At 29.6% G+C, this 18305-nt stretch overlaps 1 protein-coding gene across 1 annotated transcript in view; it reads left to right on the top strand.

The window, feature by feature from the left end:
• The first annotated feature begins 3597 nt into the window (after positions 1-3597).
• Positions 3598-18305, top strand: part of LOC130443036 (GATA-binding factor A-like) — a 35058-nt gene continuing 20350 nt past the window's right edge. The window contains exon 1 of the mRNA XM_056777482.1: positions 3598-4032. The gene's annotated coding sequence lies outside the window, so the exon portion shown is untranslated. The remainder of the gene's footprint in view (positions 4033-18305) is intronic.

Raw genomic sequence — 18305 nt, forward strand, 5'->3', positions numbered from 1 at the left:
TTAAGACACACTGTATTGGTTTAAGATTAAGCAAATTAGGCATTTCTTCTTAATGGGAGTTCCTTTGATACTCAAATTCAAAAATGATTCGAATTTACAGCGTTTTTCGATAATAATCAAGCACAGCTGTCAAATTTGACATGAAAATATAATTAAGGCACATTTTATTACTCAAATTGAGGTGAATTAGACATTTTGTTTCAAAGGAAGCGCATTTGATGCTGAAAATTTTAAAATGAATCGAATTTACAACATTTTTTTAAAATAATTATCCATATCTGTCAAATTTGACGTGAAAATATGATTAAGACACACTGTATTGGTTTAAGATTAAGCAAATTAGGCATTTCTTCTTAATGGGAGTTCCTTTGATACTGAAATTCAAAAATGATTCGAATTTACAGCGTTTTTCGATAATAATCAAGCACAGCTGTCAAATTTGACATGAAAATATAATTAAGGCACATTTTATTACTCAAATTGAGGTGAATTAGACATTTTGTTTCAAAGGAAGCGCATTTGATGCTGAAAATTTTAAAATGAATCGAATTTACAACATTTTTTTAAAATAATTATCCATATCTGTCAAATTTGACGTGAAAATATGATTAAGACACACTGTATTGGTTTAAGATTAAGCAAATTAGGCATTTCTTCTTAATGGGAGTTCCTTTGATACTCAAATTCAAAAATGATTCGAATTTACAGCGTTTTTCGATAATAATCAAGCACAGCTGTCAAATTTGACATGAAAATATAATTAAGGCACATTTTATTACTCAAATTGAGGTGAATTAGACATTTTGTTTCAAAGGAAGCGCATTTGATGCTGAAAATTTTAAAATGAATCGAATTTACAACATTTTTTTAAAATAATTATCCATATCTGTCAAATTTGACGTGAAAATATGATTAAGACACACTGTATTGGTTTAAGATTAAGCAAATTAGGCATTTCTTCTTAATGGGAGTTCCTTTGATACTGAAATTCAAAAATGATTCGAATTTACAGCGTTTTTCGATAATAATCAAGCACAGCTGTCAAATTTGACGTGCAAATATGATTCATGTACTCTTTATAGCTCGAAAGTAACTTAAATTAAGCATTTTGGTTCAGGGGCAGCTCATTTAATGCAGAAAATTTCAAAAATGAATCGAATTTACAACGTTTTTTTAAAATAATTATCCATATCTGTCAAATTTGACGTGAAAATATGATTAAGACACACTGTATTGGTTCAAGATTAAGCAAATTAGGCATTTCTTCTTAATGGGAGTTCCTTTGATACTGAAATTCAAAAATGATTCGAATTTACAGCATTTTTCGATAATAATCAAGCACAGCTGTCAAATTTGACGTGTAAATATGATTCATATACTTTTTATATCTTAAAAGTAAGTTAAATTGGACATTTGTTCGAAGATAGCTAATTTGATATCAAAAATTTCAAAATGAATCGAACTTACGCGTTTTTTTATAATAATCATCCATAGCTGTCACATTTGACGTGTAAATATAATTGAGACACATTGTTTTAGCTTCAAGTTTAAGTAAATTAGGTATTCCTACTTAAGGGGAGCTCATTTGACACCAGCATTTGACTTCAAACCCTCTTTTTGTTTGTCAAAATCCTTCGATATGATTGCAGTTGAACACAACTGTGACTGATTAGATTTGGAGGTTATAATTCATATTTTGTCACGTCAATTTTGACAATTGTACCAAATAACTATTAACCGTAGTTGAAAATATTCGAAATCTATATACCTCGACCAAAATTGAAATGAATATTTATCAAAATATGGTGAATAACAATAGATTTTGACAGCTTTCTGAAGATTTCGATGTTCAAATGGTCACCCCGATGTTAAAATGTCATAAATGACAAACTGAAATCAATTTTTAAATTATGTAGACTAAGAATTTTCAAAAATTATTTTATTTTGTTACAAAATAACGACCTCAAAAGTCGATAATTGCTTGTAAATATTTGTAAACAAATCAGTTTAGCTAGATCCAATTTGAAAAAACCTTAACTTAAGCTTATACATTATAAATTTATCAAAAAATATGTCTGATAGTGAATATTTATTGCATATACTGTTCTTGTGAAAATTTTTTATTTTTTCAATCAATAACCACCGATCTATATACCTCGACCGAGATTGAAATGAATATTTACGAAAATATGGTAAATAAAAATAGATTTTGACAGTTTTCTGATGATTTCGATGTTAAAATGCATAATGAATCATATCCAGCTAGTTTTCAAGTCACCCCGATGTTAAAATGTCATAAATGACAAACTGAAATCAGTTTTTAAATCTTGTAGATTAAAAATTTTCCAAAATTCCTCGATTTTGTTATGAACCAACGACTTTTACTACTAGAAGTAGCACATTTGCCTCAAAAGTTGGTAATTGCCTGTAAATATTTGTAAACAAATCAGTTTAGCTGTATCCAATTTGACAAAACCGTAACTTGAGCTTATATATTATAAATTTATCAAAAAATATGTCTGATAGTAAATATTTACTGCATATACTGTTCTTGTGGAAATTTTTTAATTTTTTCAATCAATAACCACCGGTCTATATACCTCGACCGAGATTGAAATGAATATTCACGAAAATATGGTAAATAAAAATAGATTTTGACAGTTTTCTGATGATTTCGATGTTAAAATGCATAATGAATCATATCCAGCTCGTTTTCAAGTCACCCCGATGTTAAAATGTCATAAATGACAAACTGAAATCAGTTTTTAAATCTTGTAGATTAAAAATTTTCCAAAATTCCTCGATTTTGTTATGAACCAACGACTTTTACTACTAGAAGTAGCACATTTGCCTCAAAAGTTGGTAATTGCCTGTAAATATTTGTAAACAAATCAGTTTAGCTGTATCCAATGTGAAAAAACCGTAACTTAAGCTTATACATTATAAATTTATCAAAAAATATGTCTGATAGTAAATATTTACTGCATATACAGTTCTTGTGGAAATTTTTAAATTTTTTCAATCAATAACCACCGGTCTATATACCTCGACCGAGATTGAAATGAATATTCACGAAAATATGGTAAATAAAAATAGATTTTGACAGTTTTCTGATGATTTCGATGTTAAAATGCATAATGAATCATATCCAGCTCGTTTTCAAGTCACCCCGATGTTAAAATGTCATAAATGACAAACTGAAATCAGTTTTTAAATCTTGTAGATTAAAAATTTTCCAAAATTCCTCGATTTTGTTATGAACCAACGACTTTTACTACTAGAAGTAGCACATTTGCCTCAAAAGTTGGTAATTGCCTGTAAATATTTGTAAACAAATCAGTTTAGCTGTATCCAATTTGACAAAACCGTAACTTGAGCTTATATATTATAAATTTATCAAAAAATATGTCTGATAGTAAATATTTACTGCATATACTGTTCTTGTGGAAATTTTTTAATTTTTTCAATCAATAACCACCGGTCTATATACCTCGACCGAGATTGAAATGAATATTCACGAAAATATGGTAAATAAAAATAGATTTTGACAGTTTTCTGATGATTTCGATGTTTAATTGCTTACGAATCATATTTAATTCGTTTTAAAGTCACCCCGATGTCAAATTTGACAGCTATACCAAAAGTACTTCTAACCGTAGTTAAAAATATTCGAAATCTGTTTAAAAATGAAATTTTCATTTATCGATACTTCAAAAGGGACCAAAGAATGCGCGAACAGAACTTGTTTCCCCTCCGACAAATTTTTTTTTTCAATTTACCACAAATTTATGGTAATTAGATAAGAAAATGCGGATCGAAGTGTTAGAGGTTGACTCCCCTCTTTGAATACAGGGCGGGGCGAGACAAACCCAAAGTCACAGACCTCTCAGTTAAGCCTGGGTTAGGCACTTGTACACTACGTATACCAGATAGTTCCAGTGCAATTGTATATATATATATAAACAATATTGTGAAGTGACATTTCCGTCAGTTTTATAGTGGGTGTTTAAAAAAATTAGCCATATAAAAGGGGTGAGTTACCATTTTATAAACATCCGTCCATACAGAGACATTTTGTGATTGTTTTTACGTCTTTTTGTTAACGTCCTTCTACCTGAAGGAACAATCGAAGTATTGTCCACGCGACCAAAGATTTATTAGGCCTATTTGGCGAAGGGAATGTGCATCCGGATATGAACCTGGCGCCTATTCGCGTAAAAGGTACTTAACTGCCCTCAGTAATGATAAAAGGTTCTATTTGAAACGATTTAACACACAAAAATTGGTTTTTATCGATTAATACATTATATAATTCGAAAACATTGGAATTTGGAATTTTTTTGATCAATGCACCTCGGACTATATACCTCGACCGAGATTGAAATGAATATCTATCAAAATATGGTAAATAATAATAGATTTTGGCAGTTTTCTGAAGATTTCGATGTTAAAATGCATAATGAATCATATCTAGCTCGTTTTCAAGTCAAACCGATGTCAAAAAGTCATAAATGACAAACTGAAATGAATTTTTTAATCATGTAGATTACAAATTTTCCAAAATTCCTCGATTTTGTCATAAACTAACAACTTTTACTACTAGAAGTAGCACATTTGCCTCAAAAGTCGGCAATTGCCTGTGAATATTTGTAAACAAATCAGTTTAGCTGGATCCAATTTGACAAAACCGTGTCTTAAGCTTATACATTATAAATTTGTCAAAAAATATGTCTGATAGTAAATATTTACTGCATATACTGTTCTTGTGGAAATTTTTAAATTTTTTCAATCAATAACCACCGGTCTCTATACCTCGACCGAGATTGAAATGAATATTCACGAAAATATGGTAAATAAAAATAGATTTTGACAGTTTTCTGATGATTTCGATGTTAAAATGCATAATGAATCATATCCAGCTCGTTTTCAAGTCACCCCGATGTTAAAATGTCATAAATGACAAACTGAAATCAGTTTTTAAATCTTGTAGATTAAAAATTTTCCAAAATTCCTCGATTTTGTTATGAATCAACGACTTTTACTACTAGAAGTAGCACATTTGCCTCAAAAGTCGGCAATTGACTGTAAATATTTGTAAACAAATCAGTTTAGCTGGATCCAATTTGACAAAACCGTAACTTAAGCTTATACATTATAAATTTATCAAAAAATATGTCTGATAGTAAATATTTACTGCATATACTGTTCTTGTGGAAATTTTTTAATTTTTTCAATCAATAACCACCGGTCTATATACCTCGACCGAGATTGAAATGAATATTTATCAAAATATGGTGAATAACAATAGATTTTGAAAATTTTTTGAAGATTTCGATGTTCAAATGCATTACGAATCATATCCAGTTCGTTTTCAAGTCACCCCGATGTTAAAATGTCATAAATGACAAACTGAAATCAGTTTTTAAACCTTGTAGATTAAAAATTTTCCAAAATTCCTCAATTTTGTTATTAACTAACGAGTTTTACTACTAGAAGAAGTATGTATACCTCAAACGCAAGTAACTTCCTGTTACTATATATAATCAAATCAGTTTAGCCGTTGCGAATTTAAAAAAAACTGATAAATTTACTAAATAAACATGAATATTCGATACAAGTATGTGTTATTCTAATATTTTAAATAAGACGTTCTCCATTCCACGGATAACATTATAGGAAAATTCGTTTTTTTCTACTATTATAAACAGTAAAAAAAGTTCAAAAAACTTTTTGTACAAAAAAATTTTCAGCAGTTAACGTGTTAAAGTGTAATATGTGAATATAAATCAATTCCAAACGTGGTGGGGTTATAAATCTACGCGACGGTTGCAAAACTAACATACTATTCACAACAATTGTTTCAAATACTTTTTGCTCAGTTTTTCAAAACGTCCTACATTTTCCTATGATATTTTTCACACTATTCTTTCTTCAAAATCCCTTCAATCCGTATACGAACCTCACAAAAAGATATTTTGGCCCAAGAAGTTTGCTGCGTCCCACAAGGACTAAACTACAATCAAAAACATCGACAAAATCTAAACATACCCTCGTATAAAGTGAAAAAATAACGGAAATTGTTATTTTTTATTTGTAAGAGACCGTTTCGACTTCAATTTGTCAATATAAAAGAAAAATTTAGTTTCAAGTCTATTATTTTGAAATTTAACGAATGGGTTATAAAATGGGCAAAACTTTTGACCGATAGTATATATAATATTCAAATAGTCAACTGATTTAGTACTACGACTGATTTAGATGTATATTTCGATGAAAAAAAAGTTTTTAATACAATGAAATAACTTTTTTTCTATTTATAAAATATAATCTGACATTTCGTATACCCCCCGTAATAATTTATTCTCAATATTATGCTTTAATATATAATAGAGCCTATCATAAATATTCTAAACGACTCTGTTATATTATTTTGACATAAACGCATTAATTATTGTCTTATTGATAAAATAATACTAAATACATCGATTACGAGGACATACTGTATATATGTACTTACTAAAACTTGTTATTTGTTATTGAAACGAAATATATGAAAAACTATAGTCATTTAAATAATAAATATAGAAATAGAATAATTTTTAAGACATGATTTTGAACTTTGTGGTCTCATCAGCACAGTATCTTTATTTTTAACGAAATTTTCGAAAATTACTAGATTTTTCCGGTCGACACCAATGAGAATATATAAAACGTGTTTGTTTTAATGATGTCGAAGCACACTTCCGGTTTTAAGGACCACAATGGATCGAATTGAAACAAAAATATCTACCTGTCGTAAATATCATAAAAGGTATTGGTGTCATTTACGACCCAGACGCCAAACAATGACAGTTTACTATTTATTTACACCCCAATCGATAAGAGGGTAAGTTTGTGCAAATTCTTACCTAACTGTCCTTTTTTTTCGTATTCTACAGGGTGTTTGTGCTTATCGACATTCATTATCAAAGTTCAACGTTCTTTTTTTGTCTAATTATTTAATTATCGATGAATTTTTTAATTATTTCCGACCAATTATCGAATTATTATGCTAACAGTGTTGCCAATAATTTCAGAAGGGTTCATCTCCATTATATACGAGAGTTGTGTGAAAAAATTTCAACTTAACAAAGAAATAAAGTAATCTACTAGTGTAAAGTAATCTACACGTCGAATTTTCTTTGTAAACGAATCTAAAATAGTGTCACTGCTTATTTTCAATTAGTTTTTGATCTGTTTTCACTCTTTTTTACAGTTAGTATGAAAAAATTTTGTTTTTGACGCGTTTGTTGAGTTTTTGGCCTCATAGGTACGTTATATTGAAGTGGCGCAATATTCCGAAACCGAACCGCTCAAGATTATTTGTTTGATTTAATATTAAATCGGTTTTGTTATGCTTAAATGCAATTTTAAACATCTTTAGGACTTTACCGAGCGAAAAATCGTTAAAAGTGGGAATAACAAAGGATTATGTCGCATTTGACTATTTTGCTTTTGATGTACCACAAACCATTTTAATTAGATTATATATTATAGTTCTTGAAGTAATAATGGATGAAGTTTGAAAACATTGTGTTTTTGACGCGTTTGTTGAGTTTCTGGCCTCGTAGGGACGCTATACTGAAGCGGCACAAAATTCTAAAACCCGAACCATTAATGATTATCCGTTTTATTCAATGTCAAATCGGTTCTTTATGCTTAAATGCAATTTTAAACATCTTTAGGACTTCACCGAGCGGTAAATCGTTAAAAGTGGGAATAACAAAGGATTATGCCGCATTTTATGAACCATTTTGCTTTTGAAATACTAAAAATCATTTTTATTAAATTATATATTACAGTTCTTAAAGTTATAATGGACGAAGTTGGAAAATATTTTGTTTTTGACGCGTTTGTTGAGTTTCTGGCCTCGCAGGTACGTTATACTGAAGCGGAACAAAATTCTAAAACCCGTACCATTAATGATTATTCGTTTTATTCAATGTCAAATCGGTTCTTTATGCTTAAATGCAATTTTAAACATCTTTAGGACTTCACCGAGCGGTAAATCGTTAAAAGTGGGAATAACAAAGGATTATGCCGCATTTTATGAACCATTTTGCTTTTGAAATACTAAAAATCATTTTTATTAAATTATATATTACAGTTCTTAAAGTTATAATAGACGAAGTTGGAAAATATTTTGTTTTTGACGCGTTTGTTGAGTTTCTGGCCTCGTAGGGACGCTATACTGAAGCGGCACAAAATTCTAAAACCCGAACCATTAATGATTATCCGTTTTATTCAATGTCAAATCGGTTCTTTATGCTTAAATGCAATTTTAAACATCTTTAGGACTTCACCGAGCGGTAAATCGTTAAAAGTGGGAATAACAAAGGATTATGCCGCATTTTATGAACCATTTTGCTTTTGAAATACTAAAAATCATTTTTATTAAATTATATATTACAGTTCTTAAAGTTATAATAGACGAAGTTGGAAAATATTTTGTTTTTGACGCGTTTGTTGAGTTTCTGGCCTCGTAGGTACGTTATACTGAAGCGGAACAAAATTCTAAAACCCGTACCATTAATGATTATTCGTTTTATTCAATGTCAAATCGGTTCTTTATGCTTAAATGCAATTTTAAACATCTTTAGGACTTCACCGAGCGGTAAATCGTTAAAAGTGGGAATAACAAAGGATTATGCCGCGTTTTATGAACCATTTTGCTTTTGAAATACTAAAAATCATTTTTATTAAATTATATATTACAGTTCTTAAAGTTATAATAGACGAAGTTGGAAAATATTTTGTTTTTGACGCGTTTGTTGAGTTTCTGGCCTCGTAGGTACGTTATACTGAAGCGGAACAAAATTCTAAAACCCGTACCATTAATGATTATTCGTTTTATTCAATGTCAAATCGGTTCTTTATGCTTAAATGCAATTTTAAACATCTTTAGGACTTCACCGAGCTGTAAATCGTTAAAAGTGTAAATAACAAAGGATTATGCCGCGTTTTATGAACCAATTTGCTTTTGAAATACTAAAAATCATTTTTATTAAATTATATATTACAGTTCTTAAAGTTATAATAGACGAAGTTGGAAAATATTTTGTTTTTGACGCGTTTGTTGAGTTTCTGGCCTCGTAGGTACGTTATACTGAAGCGGCACAAAATTCTAAAACCCGAACCATTAATGATTATCCGTTTTATTTAATGTCAAATCGGTTCTTTATGCTTAAATGCAATTTTAAACATCTTTAGGACTTCACCGAGCTGTAAATCGTTAAAAGTGTAAATAACAAAGGATTATGCCGCGTTTTATGAACCAATTTGCTTTTGAAATACTAAAAATCATTTTTATTAAATTATATATTACAGTTATAATGGACGAAGTTGGAAAATATTTTGTTTCTGACGAGTTTCTGGCCTCATAGGTACGTTATATTGAAGCGGCGCAATATTCCGGAACCGAACCACCATTGAAATTCACAATATGATTAAAATAATAGCGATTGATTCAATTTATGATTATTACAGACAGTAATTTCATTAATAATACGGGTAGATACGAAAAATCGCTAGGGATTTCATGAAAACAATTATTTCACGTCTATTCCATTATTGCCAATTCAATTTCTATTATCTCTCGGTTTACCTTGAAAGGCAATTCGACCAATCAGATTCAGATCTCTCTATAATTATTTGGGGCGAGCCCAACCCCTAATTCGGTAGGGATTTCCTTATATACCGATAGGGGAATTGAATAATTATTATGGGGATATATCGTGACCGGAAATTTTACGATACTTTACGCCATTTTGATCATATATATTTATATATATACGAGGTGCATTTCAGGAGAGAAATATTTTACGTACTGATTCTAATAACGAGTGAAAGATGGCGCTTTTCACGGAAACTTTATATTTTCATGTGAAAAAACACCCCCCAGAAGCTCTGCAGGGTTTATGTGTTGAGATAAGGCCAGAATCGCGGACAGTTCGATGAACACGAGTCAATCTACAGTTTCCAGAGCTTGCCGTCTGGAAACTTTCACTGGATAATCAGAAGAAGATTTAACTGAAGCCTAAAATTTCGACCACGACCACCAGCATACAATTCGAAGGTTACTACTCAAGTTTCCATGTTTTTTTAACAATCAATGGGTGTTAAACATGGACTGAACGGTGGATGACTCATCAATTCGATGGTTTGACAGTTCCCAAACGTTTCTGAGTGAACTGATGTTTGGTGAGGAATGAGTCGTCTTCTTTTTTTGATCCACCTCCTTTTCCGGTTACTTCTGGTGTAAAAATGCTGGAGGATCGTCCAGAATCGACGTTTCTGTTTGGATCTAGTGGAACGTCCAGTTAAACCAACAACTCCGGCCACCGGGTGCTTCCAGATGAAACGACTTTTGTCAATCATCTTCTTTACAGTCGAAAGGAGTTGATTTAACGCCCAAATATGGTATGTCACGTGACGATTTAGCGATATGAACATCGATGTTTTCCGGCACAATCACCAAAAGTCGAAGATTTCGACCGCGAGTCGATTTATTTCGCGAGTGTTGATACAGCAACAGATGAAATTATAATCAGTTTAAACGACGATGATTTTAGCAAAATCAAATATTGATTGAATGGAATTCGATGGTATTTATACATAGAAATCGACTGACAAAAACAAAAAAGTCAATTTATTTTCTGTTTATGACGAAAAGTGGATTTTCGTTTAATATTATACAGTCGGCTGTTAAATTTACCTGGCGCCTGCTTTGACTCGTTCAACAATGTTAATTTTATTGGGGTTTGATGTGAAAATGATGTCATCTAAAAAGTATATGTGTACGTGTCGGGGCCATTAGTTGTCTCTCTGTTTGTCTCGGTATCTCGAACGAAAACCGGGCCACTCAACATCTCGTACTTATTTTATTTTTTATATCCTCCGAAGACGATTTATCTTCGGGAATAGAATCTCTCAATTAATTATCAAAATCCGTGTTCCCAATTATATAATTCAACTTTTGAAATTTCATTCTTTTCAACTGTTGCTGACTACGTACACAGTGCGATCCAAAAATACTTAGTTTAACATATAAGTCGCGAATTTTCGTACACCCCCTGTTTAATAACATCGTCGCTGTTACATATTCTACCCTTCAGCTCGCCCTTTAGCTTCGCGAACCAAAAATAATCGGACGGGGTCAGGTCGGGGAAATTTTCGCCGTCATCTTGATAATAATTCAGTTAAGTCTCGTCGAAAATTATTTCTATTTATATATATTTCGTTTTTGATTCTTGTTGGTGTTAATCTCTTTGTTTGGTTGAAGATTTCGTTACTAAATTTGAGAAATTTTCCAAAACAACTTGACTGAGTGCTCGTTCGAGATCTACTATAATCAAATGTATCGAAACAGCGAGTTTAAAGTTTGTGTAAAACTTTTTGAGACTTGTCATTGATAGAGTGTGATAGGGGGTATCAACCCCCACAATAACGGTGTAGAATTTTTAGAAAAAATACGCGAAATAGATATAGTTACCAATATAATAAATTTTTACTTTCCATATTCTATATTTTTGTCTCATCTCGCGCTCATCTCGATAACGAGACGTTTTTAATGAGGCAGTGATGACGAGAAGCTTTAGAGACAAAAATACGACTAAGAAAAGACAGAATTAGTTAAAAATAGAATAAAATATGAAGGAATCATCAGTATTTCAAAGTAAATCATCATTTTTTTGTCTCATTTCGAGCTCATCTCGAAAACAAGACGTTTTTAATGAGGCATTGATGACGAGAAGCTTTAGAATCAAATATAAGACTAAGAAAAGACAGAATTCATTAGAAGTAGGATGAAATATAAAGAAATAATTAGTATTTCAAAGTAAATCGAGATTTTTTTGTCTCATCTCGCACTCATCTCGAAAACAAGACGTTTTTAATGAGGTAGTGATGACGAGAAGTTTTAGAGGCAAATATAAGACTAAGAAAAGACAGAATTAATTAGAAATAGGATAAAATATGAAGAAATAATTAGTATTTCAAAGTAAATCGAGATTTTTTCGTCTCATCTCGCACTCATCTCGAAAACAAGACGTTTTTAATGAGGTAGTGATGACGAGAAGTTTTAGAGGCAAATATAAGACTAAGAAAAGACAGAATTCATTAGAAGTAGGATGAAATATAAAGAAATAATTAGTATTTCAAAGTAAATCGAGATTTTTTTGTCTCATCTCGCACTCATCTCGAAAACAAGACGTTTTTAATGAGGTAGTGATGACGAGAAGTTTTAGAGGCAAATATAAGACTAAGAAAAGACAGAATTAATTAGAAATAGGATAAAATATGAAGAAATAATTAGTATTTCAAAGTAAATCGAGATTTTTTTGTCTCATCTCGCACTCATCTCGAAAACAAGACGTTTTTAATGAGGTAGTGATGACGAGAAGTTTTAGAGGCAAATATAAGACTAAGAAAAGACAGAACTAATTAGAAATAGGATAAAATATGAAGAAATAATTAGTATTTCAAAGTAAATCGAGATTTTTTTGTCTCATCTCGCACTCATCTCGAAAACAAGACGTTTTTAATGAGGTAGTGATGACGAGAAGTTTTAGAGGCAAATATAAGACTAAGAAAAGACAGAATTAATTAGAAATAGGATAAAATATGAAGAAATAATTAGTATTTCAAAGTAAATCGAGATTTTTTTGTCTCATCTCGCACTCATCTCGAAAACAAGACGTTTTTAATGAGGTAGTGATGACGAGAAGTTTTAGAGGCAAATATAAGACTAAGAAAAGACAGAATTAATTAGAAATAGGATAAAATATGAAGAAATAATTAGTATTTCAAAGTAAATCGAGATTTTTTTGTCTCATCTCGCACTCATCTCGAAAACAAGACGTTTTTAATGAGGTAGTGATGACGAGAAGTTTTAGAGGCAAATATAAGACTAAGAAAAGACAGAATTAATTAGAAATAGGATAAAATATGAAGAAATAATTAGTATTTCAAAGTAAATCGAGATTTTTTCGTCTCATCTCGCACTCATCTCGGAAACAAGACGTTTTTAATGAGGCAGGGATGACGAGAAGCTTTAGCGTTCTAGAGTTCTAGAAACAAAAGATTTATTGGGAAAAGGACGGAATAAAGGAAAATGATTATAATTTCAAAGTAAATCGAAATTTTTCTGAATCAGCTCGAATTTGAGACGTTTTTAACGATATCGAGATGAGAAAAAGCTTTAACGTCATATATAAGACTAAAAAGAGAAAGAAATCATTAGAAATAGGACGAAATATGAGGAAACAATTATAATTTCAAAGAAAATTGAGTTTTTTTGGATCATCTCGAGCTCATCTCGAAAACGAGACGTTTTTTCACCATACCGAGATGATGAGAAGCATTAGCGTCATATATAAGATCGAGAACATAAAAGGATTCACTATATATAAAAAGTAGGATAATTTGATAACAAAAAAAACTTTTGAAGGACAAAAAAACGTGATAAAAGGACCTATGTTTGTGGGAAGCAAATTAAATGAAAGAAAATAGTAGATATTCAACAAAAATTTGGTCACAAAGACGGGGCATGAATTTTTTCATATCGAAATCATTCCCTATATCCATTATCTTTTTTCTAATAACATCAATTACATATAAATAAGTATGATATGCAAGATATTCGAAAGTTAAATCATTTCGTTGTAATACTTAAACCGAGTAGGCGATATAGCTACGGGGGGGTCCGAAACGTAAAGAGGGCAAGATATTACTGACTAGACATTACACAGAAACCCTTTCTGGTTGCGGCTCCAGTCTGCCGACTTGTCAACGGGTCGGGTCGACAATAAAATGGACCGAACTAAGCCCAGATATATGTAACTCAATTCAATTAATCGAATTTTTATTTTAATAATTGTACGTTAGATTTTTTTCAAATTTGAAGCTCCATAACTCGCGAAATATACGCCGAAAAGGCGCGAAAATTTGTTGAATTGTGTGAAAATTTTTCAGGAAATGATTCGTGATGATTATTTGTTGATAGGATGAAGGATTATAGAGTTATAAGGATAAGACATGGACTTGATTATATTTTGTTTTTTGAAAAAAAATAATAATTTTCAAAAATTTATACAACTGAAAATAATGTGAATTTCGAGGTGTTATTTTGGAAAACGACTCAAAAAAGTTCAATTAATCAAGAAAAAAATTTTTAGTTTCATAAATTTTGGAATAAATTATATACCAGGGGTAAATCAAAACGTTTCTTTAAAAAATTTTTGTTCAACTTTGACTCCCTGTATCTCGCGAAATAGAAGACTTAGAGGCAAAAAATATTTCTCAAAATATGAAAAAACTCTTCTTGAAATGACAGATGATGGAAATTTGTTGATAAGATCGATGAATATAGAGTTATAAGGACAATATGAGGACTTAACTATATTTTGTTTTTTTAAAAAAAATAATAATTTTCAAAAATTTATACAACTGAAAATAATGTGAATTTCGAGGTGTTATTTTGGAAAACGACTCAAAAAAGTTCAATTAATCAAGAAAAAAATTTTTAGTTTCATAAATTTTGGAATAAATTATATACCAGGGGTAAATCAAAACGTTTCTTTAAAAAATTTTTGTTCAACTTTGACTCCCTGTATCTCGCGAAATAGAAGACTTAGAGGCAAAAAATATTTCTCAAAATATGAAAAAACTCTTCTTGAAATGACAGATGATGGAAATTTGTTGATAAGATCGAAGAATATAGAGTTATAAGGACAATATGAGGACTTAACTATATTTTGTTTTTTTAAAAAAAATAATAATTTTCAAAAATTTATACAACTGAAAATAATGTGAATTTCGAGGTGTTATTTTGGAAAACGACTCAAAAAAGTTCAATTAATCAAGAAAAAAATTTTTAGTTTCATAAATTTTGGAATAAATTATATACCAGGGGTAAATCAAAACGTTTCTTTAAAAAATTTTTGTTCAACTTTGACTCCCTGTATCTCGCGAAATAGAAGACTTAGAGGCAAAAAATATTTCTCAAAATATGAAAAAACTCTTCTTGAAATGACAAATGATGGGAATTTGTTGATAAGATCGAAGATTATAGAGCTATAAGGACAATAAAAGGACTTAACTATATTTTGATTTTACAAAAAAATAATAATTTTCAAAAATTTATATAACTGAAAATAATGTGAATTTCGAGGTGTTATTTTGGAAAACGACTCAAAAAAGTTCAATTAATCAAGAAAAAAATTTTTAGTTTCATAAATTTTGGAATAAATTATATACCAGGGGTAAATCAAAACGTTTCTTTAAAAAATTTTTGTTCAACTTTGACTCCCTGTATCTCGCGAAATAGAAGACTTAGAGGCAAAAAATATTTCTCAAAATATGAAAAAACTCTTCTTGAAATGACAGATGATGGAAATTTGTTGATAAGATCGAAGAATATAGAGTTATAAGGACAATATGAGGACTTAACTATATTTTGTTTTTTTAAAAAAAATAATAATTTTCAAAAATTTATACAACTGAAAATAATGTGAATTTCGAGGTGTTATTTTGGAAAACGACTCAAAAAAGTTCAATTAATCAAGAAAAAAATTTGTAGTTTCATAAATTTTGGAATAAATTATATACCAGGGGTAAATCAAAACGTTTCTTTAAAAAAATTTTTGTTCAACTTTGACTCCCTGTATCTCGCGAAATAGAAGACTTAGAGGCAAAAAATATTTCTCAAAATATGAAAAAACTCTTCTTGAAATGACAGATGATGGAAATTTGTTGATAAGATCGAAGAATATAGAGTTATAAGGACAATATGAGGACTTAACTATATTTTGTTTTTTTAAAAAAAATAATAATTTTCAAAAATTTATACAACTGAAAATAATGTGAATTTCGAGGTGTTATTTTGGAAAACGACTCAAAAAAGTTCAATTAATCAAGAAAAAAATTTGTAGTTTCATAAATTTTGGAATAAATTATATACCAGGGGTAAATCAAAAAGTTTCTTTAAAAAAATTTTTGTTCAACTTTGACTCCCTGTATCTCGCGAAATAGAAGACTTAGAGGCAAAAAATATTTCTCAAAATATGAAAAAACTCTTCTTGAAATGACAGATGATGGAAATTTGTTGGTAAGATCGAAGAATATAGAGTTATAAGGACAATATGAGGACTTAACTATATTTTGTTTTGACAAAAAAATAATAATTTTCAAAAATTTATACAACTGAAAATAATGTGAATTTCGAGGTGTTATTTTGGAAAACGACTCAAAAAAGTTCAATTAATCAAGAAAGAAATTTGTAGTTTCATAAATTTTGGAATAAATTATATACCAGGGGTAAATCAAAAAGTTTCTTTAAAAAATTTTTGTTCAACTTTGACTCCCTGTATCTCGCGAAATAGAAGACTTAGAGGCAAAAAATATTTCTCAAAATATGAAAAAACTCTTCTTGAAATGACAGATGATGGAAATTTGTTGATAAGATCGAAGAATATAGAGTTATAAGGACAATATGAGGACTTAACTATATTTTGTTTTGACAAAAAAATAATAATTTTCAAAAATTTATACAACTGAAAATAATGTAAATTTCGAGGTGTTATTTTGGAAAACGACTCAAAAAAGTTCAATTAATCAAGAAAAAAATTTGTAGTTTCATAAATTTTGGAATAAATTATATACCAGGGGTAAATCAAAAAGTTTCTTTAAAAAAATTTTTGTTCAACTTTGACTCCCTGTATCTCGCGAAATAGAAGACTTAGAGGCAAAAAATATTTCTCAAAATATGAAAAAACTCTTCTTGAAATGACAGATGATGGAAATTTGTTGGTAAGATCGAAGAATATAGAGTTATAAGGACAATATGAGGACTTAACTATATTTTGTTTTGACAAAAAAATAATAATTTTCAAAAATTTATACAACTGAAAATAATGTGAATTTCGAGGTGTTATTTTGGAAAACGACTCAAAAAAGTTCAATTAATCAAGAAAAAAATTTGTAGTTTCATAAATTTTGGAATAAATTATATACCAGGGGTAAATCAAAACGTTTCTTTAAAAAAAATTTTGTTCAACTTTGACTCCCTGTATCTCGCGAAATAGAAGACTTAGAGGCAAAAAATATTTCTCAAAATATGAAAAAACTCTTCTTGAAATGACAGATGATGGAAATTTGTTGGTAAGATCGAAGAATATAGAGTTATAAGGACAATATGAGGACTTAACTATATTTTGTTTTGACAAAAAAATAATAATTTTCAAAAATTTATACAACTGAAAATAATGTGAATTTCGAGGTGTTATTTTGGAAAACGACTCAAAAAAGTTCAATTAATCAAGAAAAAAATTTGTAGTTTCATAAATTTTGGAATAAATTATATACCAGGGGTAAATCAAAACGTTTCTTTAAAAAAAATTTTGTTCAACTTTGACTCCCTGTATCTCGCGAAATAGAAGACTTAGAGGCAAAAAATATTTCTCAAAATATGAAAAAACTCTTCTTGAAATGACAAATGATGAGAATTTGTTGATAAGATCGAAGATTATAAGGATTATAAGGACAATAAAAGGACTTAACAATATTTTGTTTTCACAAAAAAACTAATAATTTCCATAAATTTTTACAACTGGAAATAACGTAAATTTCGAAGTGTTATTTTGGAAAACGACTTCGGAAAGTTCATTATATGAAGAAATAAATTTGGAGTATTTTAAATAATAAAATAAATTAGCTACGAGGTGTAAACAAAAATATTTCAGTCCCCCAACACGATTTCCGATTTTATAAATTATTAAAGCCGTCTCTGGTTTGTAAAACAAGGACTTATATCAATTAGGATTACCACTGTCTCACGAAATTGTGAACCCTTACCTTGGTAATCATTCCTTAATTACTACCTATCAATGTGTTATCACCTTTGATGAAGATTGATACCGTATTATAAGGACTGTATCAGTAGCGCCTTTCAAACACCCCATTATTCAATAAAAATTTTAATAACAAGACTTTTAATTATTCGAAGTTGTGTCTCTAAGAAAATTTACGGATTTTTTTCACAAATATATTAAGGGTATTAAGATTAATATCAACTAATTTCTCGTTTTTATTATGATTAACGTTTTCGATTAGGATTACGATTCATTATTAATTTCTCATAGTTGGTTTTAAAACGTTATTTATGGTGTAAAAATATTTTAATTATCTTTTGTGGTTAATAAGAGTTTAGAGAAACGCGAGGAGTCAAAAAGGACATCGACATTTTGTTTAATGTGTATGGATTCGTCGTT

This window comes from Diorhabda sublineata, chromosome 4 (genome assembly GCF_026230105.1).
Source record: "Diorhabda sublineata isolate icDioSubl1.1 chromosome 4, icDioSubl1.1, whole genome shotgun sequence".
NCBI classification, from domain to species: Eukaryota; Metazoa; Arthropoda; class Insecta; order Coleoptera; family Chrysomelidae; genus Diorhabda; species Diorhabda sublineata.